This window comes from Hypomesus nipponensis, chromosome 4 (genome assembly GCF_054491055.1).
Source record: "Hypomesus nipponensis isolate SF chromosome 4, ASM5449105v1, whole genome shotgun sequence".
NCBI lineage: Eukaryota > Metazoa > Chordata > Actinopteri > Osmeriformes > Osmeridae > Hypomesus > Hypomesus nipponensis.
The window spans coordinates 1,511,891-1,524,334 of record NC_140364.1 but is presented as its reverse complement, the minus strand read 5'-3'; the positions used below and the strand labels follow the sequence as shown (position 1 = coordinate 1,524,334).

The following is a 12,444-nucleotide window of genomic DNA, read 5'->3' as shown; positions in this document are numbered from 1 at the left end:
CAACCAACTGCATAATGACATTATGGGATGGATTGTTTCATGCTTCTAATGAATGCTTCTACCTTCTCTTTTCAACTGTCCTTCTGACCATCCTTTCATCTTGGACGGATGTTACCATCCTCAACCCTCCTTTTTGAGGGTTTCCCAGGCAACGCTCCACTGTAACCGAAAAATAACCCCTGGGATGACTGTTAGAAAAGTTAAAGATATTACTGTTATCCTGTATAAGAATGATTCTGTGTTCAGCATTCCTTGTGTGTAGAGAGGCCTACCCCCAAATCTGAATTTTGGGTAACACGAGGCATACGTAAACAAGGTGACCTGGGCTTACCACTCTCTCTTACTGGAGAGGCCATAAAAGATGTCTGCCCTTATCTGAGTTGGGTGAATCATATGGTCAAGCTTGGAGGATTCCGAGAGCGCACACACGCACACGCTCAAACACGCACGCACACACACGCACCAGGTCTATGCAAGGAGCCAATTAAGAAGAGCCATGGAACATTTGCATGCTTTGTCTTAACCAATATCAGGCAACAGCTCTTGTGTTTAAATAGATAGCAGGCGCAACATGCTAGCTGACAAATTTAGTAAAACAATGGCGTGTGATGTTTTGTCTCCTTGCGGCCAAAAGCAATAAAGCTTTCTTAAACTTGTTCACCGACTGACTGTGCTTGATAGATTAATATTCCTAACACTGACACTTGACCCCACCTCCATGTCAGACAACAGAACCCAGTTCAACTGCTATGCCCTATATAGGTAGAAGGCACAAAACACACACCTTCTCACTTTCTGTATTGTCTACAACTTGTCTTGTATGTAGATATTTGGATATTTTGTATTTATCTTTCTATGTTATTTTTATCTTTATTTGCTCAGTCTACTTGCCCTTGTCCTTTTGTAACTGTCTATTTCTAGCGAGTACCTTGAAAATAATGTGAAAACTGGAGCCAAATTCCATACAAGCCAATAAGCTGATTCGGATTCTTTCTCTATTTCTATTTGAATAGTACCACACATATCCAAGAGGTACCAAACAAATTTATTACGTTTTGAATATCTTTAGTCCCAAAAACAACCAATTAATGCAAGTACCTTTCCGAAGCATTTCAATATTGAATGTGGTTTGAGTCCATAGTAATAAATACAAAGGAAGGCTATATAAACCAACAGTATGGCAGATCAGGGCAAGCTAATGGCTCTCTCTCTTTAAACCATAGCTCATGTCAACAGCTACTCTTGGTAACTTTTCCTTCTCTTCCTCTCTCCAGTGAGTGTAATCAGACTGAGCCCATTCAGACCCAGTAACTGTTGTTCCTTTTTAAACTGTAAGGTTGATTAGCAGCACTGTCGTGTGTGGCCTGGCTGCGTCAGCAACGAGCCAGAGGTGAGAGGTGCTCACTAACACATTTCACGGGTCAGATGCCATTTTCTGAAAAAAGAAAGAAAAGAATGAAGTGAAAAGAAAAAAACTAAATCGTTTAGGCCCATTTGGTTTCACCCTCATTTTTTTCCCATCCTGTCTTCTCCTCTCCTTCCCTCCACTGTACCTCCTTCTTGTCTCTGTTGTCCCTCTCTTCTCCTCTCCTCTCTTTTCTCCTCTCCCTCTTTAATTGTCTCCCCATCTTCCCTTCTCTCCACTCCTGTCTCCACCTCCACAGCAATTTAATATCTGACCACTGACGTACTATTGCCTGTAGCCCCAGATAACCTCTACAGAGTGTGCCTGAGACAGTGTGTGCGCGAACGAGAGAGTGTATTTCTTTCTGTGACATTGTGTATGTGTGTGTGTGTGAGAGACTGTGGATTTGTGTTTGTGTGCGAGCATGTACGAGAGAAAGACAGTGTCTGGGTGTGTGTGCTTGCTCATGTGAGCGAGATAGTGTACGAGAGAGAGACACTGTCTGTGTGTGTGTTTGTGTGAGTGTTCACAAGGCATCTGTAAGATAAATTAGCCCCCACTGAGTATAATCCACTAATGTATGTGACCCCAACCTTGTGTAAGAAAACAGTATCCCTGCTTTAAGGTTGCATATATCTAATGACTGATTTTTGTGAGAGGGAGAAAACGTCAAATTGAAAAATATTGAAAAATATTCTAAAAAATAAAGAGACTGTTTTCATGTTTGCTAATTAAGAGAGAGAAAGAGAGAGAGATAGTGTGTGTTCAATCAATATCAAGAAGACTAGATAATAGTGTCATCTGATTGGCATCCACAAACTGATATCTTTCTTGAATTGCATCATTTGTACACATAAACACATGCACATACAAACACAAACAACTACATACACACACACACACTGCATGTGTTGACATATCAATCATTTATGAAGGTACAAATACACACCAACATTGCACAGTACTGTGCTCAGGCACATCATTCAGACACACAACAATCAGACTCACACACTCACATATATACATAGGGAAAACACATCCAAGTTCACAGACACAGTATATTCACACACAAACAAGACCTCACATACATGCACAGATCTTGCTCCACCCACTCTGAGCTTTCTTAATCACACACACTAACACACACACTAAGACACACACACTCACATAGGCATAGATCCCCTTCCATCCCAACCAAAACCCTTTGACCCTGACACACCACAACACAAATGTACACACATACTTGGAGCAGGACAATGGCCGTGACAACAGGCTCGTCTCAGCGGCGGCAATCAATCAATAATCCAGCTGGTGGTGAGCATGCCCAAATCGTCTTGCTTCTGCCCTCCAGTGCCTGAAATATTTAGACCGCTTGACATCAAATGAATACATGAATGTCAATGAGACAGATCACTACCACCCCCACACACATACACACACACTTTTTGATATACCTACACACACATTCACATTGTCTCTCTCACACACACACAAATATACTCAAACACACATTCTCACTCTCCTCTCTCACACACATTCACACACACACACATACACACACACACACACACACACAAAGACTCACATTTACACATAATCACATTCTCTCTCTCTCGCTCTCTCTGTACACACACTTCTCTCATACTCAAACTGGCATTGACAGGAATTATATGACCCGCCATAGCTACTTTCACAGTTGTTTTTTAAGTCTGTTCTCATGGGAAATGTAGTCCTACCCCAACATCTGGCCCGGACCCTGTAAAGCTCTAGGGGGCGTGTCTTCCATAAATCTCTATGGCCCAATCCCAATGTGCACCCTCACAGACTCATGGACTTTGAGGCGCATTCTCGCTAAGTCTCTTAGGGCTTAGAGCTGTTGCACTGTCAAATCTCTCGCAGACAATTTAAGACGTTTGCACCCTTTTTGTAAGTCCGCATTTCTGCAGACTTTGCTGAGGGAATGGCCCACAATTCACAGCATTATGATGTGAAACACGGGGGAAGCTTACCACAGGAAGCTCATTGGGAGTGAAAAGTCCTGGCAAACCAGCCTTATAAGACAAGAAAGAAGAACAATGGTAAACAAACAAGCATGGAAGGAGTGACATGGTTTGAAAAAATACATTTTACATTTAAGTTTAAACACAAAGCTCACTGATGGTTCACAGAGCAAGAACTGTGTAGTTTGTACTATGATTATGAATTCCAAATATGCTTTTATCAGATTTGATCCAACATTACTATTTTGCAGATAATACAGCAAAGTGCTGTCCCATTCTTATTTATAGCATTTTGAGCACTTGCAGCCTCGTGCACTAAATCACTTACTAGGTGACTATGTCAATCAAGTCTGTGAATGTTCAGAGTTTAAAGTTTAGGGGGGACAGGGATTGGGGCCACGCCTTTCATGGCTGTTGCTTGCTGACCACAAGCTGCCAATTAGCTGCTCTGCCAGTAATCACCACTGGGGGCAGTACTCAATTTAAAAAACATCACTGTTTTGTCCCATCCCTATAGGAGGTAAAAAAAAGTGTATTTAGACAGAGGCTCAAACAAACAATAGAAAACAAACAAAGATTAACAATAATAGCAGTAAGGAGACCTATTCAATAACATTTATTTTAAAATCATATTTAAAATGTCAATAGCAGTAGGAATAAAAGTCTTCTTGTATTTGGCCTTTTTTTTACCAGATGTGTAACAAAGTAACAAAACCTCTCTTCTTCTTTTTCTATTCCTCCCTCTCTTCTCTACCTCCTCTCCGCCTACCCCAGGTTTCATTAAGGCAGGACCAAGAATACACTTCTGAACCTCATCATGTCTGTTGCCATTTAAAAAATCAACATTGTTGTTTATTTCTCTTTCATAACTTTTCTGAATTTCAATTCATGAATTTCAATTCTGCTATAGTAATAAACATTTATTTTGTGCAACCTCATTGCTTTGTTATTAGGGGTGTTTAAGAGATGCATACCAACTGAGGAAAGGGATGGGAATACGTCGGATAGCTTCTGTTAACTTCCTGTTAACTCTTCTGTCTGCATGCCCAAGACCTGCACCAATACAAAATAAAAACCGTCTTCAGATTTCTAATGAATTGAGTGATGCATTAGCAAACAACTCTTTGCTTCTCGCTGACGGGCAACCATTACTCAAGACCATAGTGTCACTTTTGCCAACGGACCCTCTCATGCATAATAAAGTAAAATCATTGAATTTTTCCTCCATTCTGGAGGAAAAATGCATATTTCAGTGCACCGGTAAAATATTAAACACTCTTATGATTTGATATTCTCCTCCAAAGGCAGATTTCAGTTTATTCATTTATCCTTCTTCTTCCCTTCTTCAATCTGCCCAAATTTCCTCAGAATTACTCACTCACTGTCTCAGAGAGAGAGAATATATAGAGAAGAGGAAAAAAAAGAGAAGAATTGATGAATTCTGAGAAAATGTGTTTGATTGGAAGTATTGCTTGATGAGGTATCTGATCAATAGCTGTGATTACCAGGGTTCAAAAACCATTTATTTAAGTGAAGTCTCATCTCGATCATGGTCAGACCCATTCCAGCTCATCTGGTAAGAATAAGACAAGCTGTATTCGAACTGCCAACTTCCTAGATATGGTTCCCTTCCTCACCACCTCTGTTTTTTAAGAATAATGCTGGCTGAAAGAGCCCTCTATCCCTTTTTCTTAAAGGAAGGGAGGAACAAAGGAAGAAAGAGAAGGAAGGATGGAAGTTACCAAAAAACACCATCTCATCACCAACTGAAAGATCCCTGAGCGGCTATCTGCATTCTGTCTTCAGAGTTGAAAGTCAGAACTACTTGCAGCGTTGTCTGTATTTTTAACAGAATGCGTGTATGGAATAAAACATGTAGTGCTGTGTTTGTGGGAGGTGAAGTCATGACTGTCTCCAAAAGAAACAGGGAAATTATATTAACCCTCTGCTGACATGATGTGTTGCCGAGGGAGGCAGGAGCAGAACGAGTTGCACGCGGTCACACATCCCATAATAATTCATGCATGGTCACCCAGCAGTCAGGAGACCCTGTGATGAACTACACTGCCAAGCCTGTATGTTCCTCTCCACCCGCTCTGTATACAGGCCACATGAGAACACGTTGCAGCTGTAGAGAAGAGCAGTGAGACCAGACTGTACAGAATGAACGCCTGTCTCTACGCATCTCTTTAGCAGAGACTGATTTTAAAAAGAATAACAAATGGTCTCCATTTGTGTCATTCACATTTAGTCTTTTTTTCCCTCATGGCATCGAGAATACATTTTCACAAACATTTCAGCCTTGCTGCCTTCTTCATGACAAGTGAAAAAGGTTTGTTTGTAACAGGTGTGGACCAAATAAGTTTAGCAACGGAAGGTTTACCTTATTTCGTTGCTCTATTCTTTCACATGAAAAAGACAAGAAAAAAAGCATGCTAACTGAGACAGTACATTTCACTGGAGCTTAATATTACTGATGATCAAAAGGAGAAGATCACAATTCCTTCCACGCTATTCACACGGTCTCACACTCAAGTCCCGTCAAACACCTGACTGCTGTCACAATATGGTCGAATAAATGGTCCCATGATCAACACTCCTGCGTTCCACGCTCCTAACTCCTCTTCTCTCCACATCTTCTACTGATCCTTTCCTCCTTCTCATCCCCTCATCTCCTTCTCTTCTGCTTATATATTTATGCAGTTGTTGGTACGGTCTTGGAAATTATATACTGTAAATGTTATAATGTGAGTCAGTTTCACACATCTGGCTGAGTGGATCTTCAAACTTATGCAATCTTCTGGGCACACTTACCTTGTTTATTCATAATAAAAGTGTGGGTGTGTGTAACAGAGTGTGTGTGGTTGGGGGTGATTTGTGTGGAGTGAGTGAAATTAGATCTTAGAACAAATATCCTTCGGTGATGTAGCCCAAGTGTTCTAATCAAGTTGGGTAATCAAACCATGAAGAGGCCGGTAATGCTACCATTTAGCTTTAAGAGTCATTTTCGTTTCTGTCTAGATATGAGCCAAAGCTTGGCAAACTGTCCTCCATCTTGGCACTGAAATTCCAATTACAATAGGGGCTTTTTTGAATTTTAAACAGACTGCTGTTGTCTGGGTATGGCTTGTGCCAATATGGCAGCAGCTCCATTGGTAGGTCTTGGACTACCTGGCCTTACATTGGACAGCCTTACTAAAATGAAGGGATGGCTATTAAGCACTGTTACTCACTCAGTAACTCACTTCGCAGACTCACTCCCTCGCCTAAAACCTTTCCCTTTGTTGCTGCTCATATACTCACTCATGAACTCACTTACAAAAAACATTTACTTACACTTGCTTAAAAAAGTGAACTCTTTGTCAAATTCACTCACCCACCTACTCACTCCTTCACTCACTGAGTCACATTACATTACATTTATTCATTTAGCAGACGCTTTTATCCAAAGTGACTTGCAAGAGAAAGCTTTACAAAAGTGCATCGGTCACTGATCATAACAACGAGATAGCCCCAAAACATTGTGGGTAGTCAAAACAGGAAGCATACATTGTGAAAAGCAAATAAGTGCCAGTGGGAAGAACCATAAAAGCATGTAGTTAAACACGTTACAATTAAACAACATGAACCTCAAAAAGTGTAAGAGTGTACCTGTAGAAAAAGCAAGCAACAAAAATATAATTCAAAGCGAGTACAAGAAGTTAAATCAGTTACAACTAACCAACAAGAGCAACAAGTCCCTCAATAAAAGTGATTGTGTTCCTGGAGGAAACTAACATCAGGTCCAGCAAATCATTCCTAAGTACCGTTGTACTCCCGGAACAAGTGCGTCTTAAGCCTTTTCTTGAAGGTGGGGAGACAGTCAGTGTCTCTGATGGAGGTGGGGAGGGCCAGACAAGAGAAGAGCTTGGGTTGGGAGCGGGCAGTCTTGAGAGGTGGGACCACCAGACGGTTGTCAGAAGAAGACCGTAGGTGGCGGCTGGGGGTGTAAGCCTGGAAGACAGACGTGATGTAGTCGGGTGCAGTCCCATTCACCGCTCGGAAGGTCAGTACCAGGGTCTTGAATCTGATACGGGCCATGATGGGAGGACAGTGGAGGGAGATGAGGAGTGGGGTAACATGGGAGTGTCTAGGTAGATTGAAGACTAGGCGGGCTGCTGCGTTCTGAATCCTCTGGAGAGGACGGATTGCGCATGCTGGAAGACCGGCGAGCAGCGAGTTGCAGTAGTCCAACTTGGAGAGGACAAGTGCTTGGACTAGCAGCTGGGTGGAATGCTCAGACAGGTATCTCCCGATCTTCCGGATGTTGTAGAGGGTGAATCTACACAACCGGGAGACTGCAGCAATGTGGGCAGTGAGGGAGAGCTTGTCATCCATGGTAACCCCGAAGTTCCTGGCATGAAGGGGTCACCGTCGCAGATCCCAGGGTGAATGAGAGATCGTGGGAGATGGAGGGTTTGGCCAGGATGATGAGAAGTTCTGTTTTGGCAAGGTTCAGCTGGAGGTGATGCTTGGTCATCCATCAGTCACTCACTGAAGGCCACTCACGCCAAGCTCAGTCACCCATCTCCCAAGGTGAAATCGTGGGGCAAATTGAGGCTCATGAACTGCCATTGTAACAGGTATCCATGGTTACAGTGAGACTGTTACAATGCTGATGCTCAAGATTCTCCTCTCATTGCAGGATAACTTTGCTGGGAGATGAAGAGGGTAGGTACAGCTCAGTGGTAATTCATTAGACAATTAGAACACCTGAAACTTACTGTGTCTGATGTTGTATGTTTTTGTCTGTGCAGCAGTGTGTGAGTTTGTGTATATTTGTATGTATGGTTTTGGTGTACATGTGTGAATACTGTATAGTGTGTGTGTGTGTGCCTATTTGACCTTGTGAAAGGACCGTAAGTAAAAATACACTCCAAGTGGTGAAAGAGGCTCCACTCTATTCATTATCCCCCAACAAGCCCACTCGCAAACAAGAGTAGCGGAGGGGGGGTGGGGGGTTGAAATGAGGTAGGGGGAGAGCATGGAACATAAGAGTGCAGAAAGCATTCAATTAAGCCATGAACTGCAGGGTTCATTAAGCATGAGCCAAGCAATAAAAATGACCATTTATCAAAGAGAACGAGTAGTGGAAAGGCAAGAGTGCACACACGCACATGCACATGCACCAATATGATGTATAAGGGCTGCTGACAGTGTTCCTTATCTTAGGTACAAACATTGTATTGCATGTCACTGGACATGTGAAACATAGAGAGAGAAGGAGTAGAACAGAAATGAAGAGAAGGAGGAGCAGAAAGAATAGAACAGAATGAGTGCGATGATGTTGATCATCTTCACTTTCTTGCCTCTAAGGAAGAGGGGAGGAATAGGAAGGGGGAAGAGGGCGAGATGGATTAGGAAGAGGAGGAGTAGAGTGAGGTAGAGAAGGAGGAAGATGAGTAGGATGGTGAGGTAGTGGAGGAGGAAGCAGAGGATTGTGGGTGAGGAATAGGAGGAGGAAAAGGAGGACAAAAGGGTCATGCTAGATGCTCCACCTTGGGCTTAATTGCTTTAAAAAGGTATTCAAATCTAATCACGCTCAATGAGCTAGTAGCCAGCAGACATGGCAAACATGCATGGTGTCTGACTGAATAGATGTGAACAGATGGGAGTACTGCTTCCACAGAAACCACCCTGTGCACTCTCTCAGTCCCCCAGATAAAGGAGTCATAGAACAACCAATCAGAACAGGCCATTCCATCTGTGGATCCAAATACAGTCTGTGGGAGTCTGAGGCCTACAGAGGCAATTCTCATCTACAGCTAACTAGTCCTCTGTGTGTTCCCTCTCCTCCTATTAGAGACAGCAAGAGAGAGAAAGAGAGAGAAGATAGAGGGAAGCAAAGAGGCATTGTAGAGCATAATTCTGACAAAATCCCCAGTACACAATTGCCTTCAACCCTTCGTACTGTTGGACTTGTGTACATAGAGGTGACTTGTAGGGAATGACCCACTCATGTAAATGAGCACGCACACACACGTGGGAGTCTGTGGCCTCTTCCGCTCCTCTGAAACTGAACACAAGGCCTAAATGACATTTTAATGGCCTTTCTCTCTTATTAGCCCCGAGTCCTCCATGCCCCAGAGAAGAAAATTAAGCTTTCAACCTTTCAGTTTTCTTTGTCATTTACCCTGACATGATGGAAGCTCTCCGACAGCCCACTCACATCCCAAATACACTTAGCTTCCTCTGGCCTTCCCTTGCTAACGCTAAGCAGTAACGCTAAATGCTATTGCTACACCCTAAAAACGAGAAGCAGATGATTACACAGACAGTTAATGCCAACACTACATGCCAATGCTTAAAGAAGCGCTGATTTACATATGGTAGATATCAGCACTCAATGTCTGACAGACACAGACACACCCTCACTATACGTGAACCAGTTTGTTTCTTTATGAGGAACAGAGTATGTATACACAGAATAAAAGAAATACCACTTAACAGTATTTAAGAAATACATTTGTCATCCCTTCAACCCTTTTCATCACTCTCTGTCTTCTGTCTTTGCCCCCTCCAGCCTCCTCTCTCGGGAACCTCTTCAACCACTCAGAACACGGGTTAACCCCCAGAGCACAATTAACACACACACACACACCCTTCTTTATAAACACACACACAAATGGAGAGGATGAGAAGATGACAGGAAGTGGGAAGAGAGGAGGATATGCTTGTTGAAAGAGAGTAGAGAAAAGTAGATGTATTTGTTGGAAGGTCCTTCACAGATGATCATTGACACGTTTAAATCTAATCAAACAATCAAAATGACACCTAGACATCCGGTAATGTGAAACAGTGTTTGTTGATAACTCTACAACATTGGTTTATTCAAAATAAGCAATTATTTAACAGGTGGCTCTTAATTGGGGCTGATAAACTGAGGATCTTTCAGCTTTGAACCAACGTGTATTGGAGTCTGTAAACAGGATACGAGTCACTGCGGTTTCTGCACTGTTGGAATAGTACAAAACTCTTTTATGCTGGCAGAATTAATATGGAAAACACTGTGTAGCCACAAATTGAATAGAATTGAATAGAACAGAGGTTCCCAAACTCAAGAATGCCGCGGCCCGATCTGAAATCTGAAAATCTTCTGTGGGCCACCCAAACCTTTAATCACAACTCTGATCAACACATAAACTAGGGATGATTAAATTACCTTAAGAATTTAACCAATTAAAAATGTATTAACCGACAATGTTTTGTAGCCTATTCATGGATACCATGTGACGTCACTGTGTTTAAGCGCTGCCATCTTTGTGTCTGAAAGTGTAGCTAAGCCCCAGTCACACCATAAACATAGAACAGAAAGTAACCCACAGAAAGTAAAAAATGCCTGCCATGTGTTGTGCTCTTGGATGCAACAACAGTCGCCAAAATAACCCAGAGATACAATTTCAGTGTATCCAAGAAGATTTTGATCGGCGTAATAAATGGTTGGCTGCAATTAGAAGAGACAACTGGCAGCCAACATCTAACTCAATATTGTGCAGTGAACACTGTATCAGGTAAGTAAAAATAAATAAATAAAAACCTTTGTATCTGATAAATTGGCACTAGCTGCATTTGCCCTTTTTAGCTCATTTTTTTTTTAACTGGAAAATGTGTACACGAGCTGAGTTGTTTATGGTGAGCTACAACATTGTTAAACGAACATTATAGCTAGTCGCTAACGTTATTCAAATTGTGTAGTAAGCTAGCTAACGAAGCTGATGCCTCACATGACATGTACAACTAGTTATAAACCTACCTGTACTTAGTACAGTATGTGGATAAGAGAATATCTGAGAGAAAAAAATGACAGGGAAATGACTTTCCTTAGGTTGGCCAATATCTTAATAGTATAAACATATTTAATATTCTACCATTCTTTCCTATCTGCTTAGGGAATGCTTTAGCTACACCTCGCTAGCCCACATTGGCACTCTTAACCAACACTAAAATAACACGGTTGATAATCGCGTTTGAATAACTTACATGTCCTGTGATAACATGCATGTGTTTTGTCTCCAGATGCCATATCTTGGTGTGGTTCACCCATCCTGCAACTGCATATTGATATACTTTTGAAAGCCTTCAGGCTATCTCCGGTGTATTGGGGATGGATTCTGTACAAGATACATATGTCGGGAAAGGACAGTTGGAGCAGACGTTTCGCAGACTTTAAGCGACAAAATAAAGTTGACGGTATAATAAATATGGATCGCAGCCAATAATAAATGTTTTTTTCGAAATATCGTTGTCTTTCTGCATCATTTATGTGCTATTTTTGTGACTCTGTTCGTAGCCAAACTATGAAAGCTAACTAACTAATCACTAGAATTAGACAATAAAAACCAATAGAAAACAATACTATTATTAGATTTCTATTATTATTATATTATTACTACATATAAATATATATGACTAACTAGTACTATTGGATACAAATACAATGGGTTGAGTCAGACACAAAGATGGCGGCAGGCTTCACGGAAGTGACGTCTTTGGTACCCATGAATAGCATTTTCTCTATATTAACTTTTATACTACAAGAGGGCGACCCATTTGACATTGTTTTGTTTGGCGGCGCCTTTTGTTGAATAAGGACAGGCGGACAAGAGCAGCCGTTTCGAGCGAGAGCCTTATTGTTTTATTAATCGGTTTAAAGTAAAATACACTAAATTTGCAACCCTAATGGTACGACCAGGTCTAGGCAGTGGCGGTTCTAGACACATTTTACTGGGGGGGGCCAGGGGGGGCAGTGTTTAATCAGAGGGGCACATAAAAAAATGGAAACAAATTATATTTCAACTTTAAATACTTTAATTTTGCTTTACATTAAAATTATACAAACGGCTCTGGCTTTCCCTCTTCCAGCTTCTCAGCTCTCTCAATACCTTGATATGGTTCTCTAATTTTTTCTAACGGGTTCTTCTACACGTATAGAACCGCCCCTGGGTCTAGGGTCTAGCCGCAACAGGAAAGAGCGAGACCATTACCCAACTTTGGGTTTGT

General features: G+C 41.8%; 1 long non-coding RNA gene across 2 annotated transcripts; it reads right to left on the bottom strand.

The window, feature by feature from the left end:
- Positions 1–1,100: 1,100 nt before the first annotated feature.
- LOC146294940 (uncharacterized) lies at positions 1,101–11,559 on the bottom strand. Of its 2 annotated transcripts, XR_014753272.1 has the most exons (6): positions 11,425–11,559; positions 4,380–4,458; positions 3,734–3,916; positions 3,415–3,456; positions 2,649–2,759; positions 1,101–1,435 (listed from the first exon to the last, which is right to left on the bottom strand). It is a non-coding gene; the product is annotated as an uncharacterized LOC146294940 (long non-coding RNA). The 2 variants fall into 2 exon arrangements; XR_014753271.1 differs by having other exon boundaries at positions 3,734–4,458.
- Between the last annotated feature and the right edge of the window lie 885 nt (positions 11,560–12,444).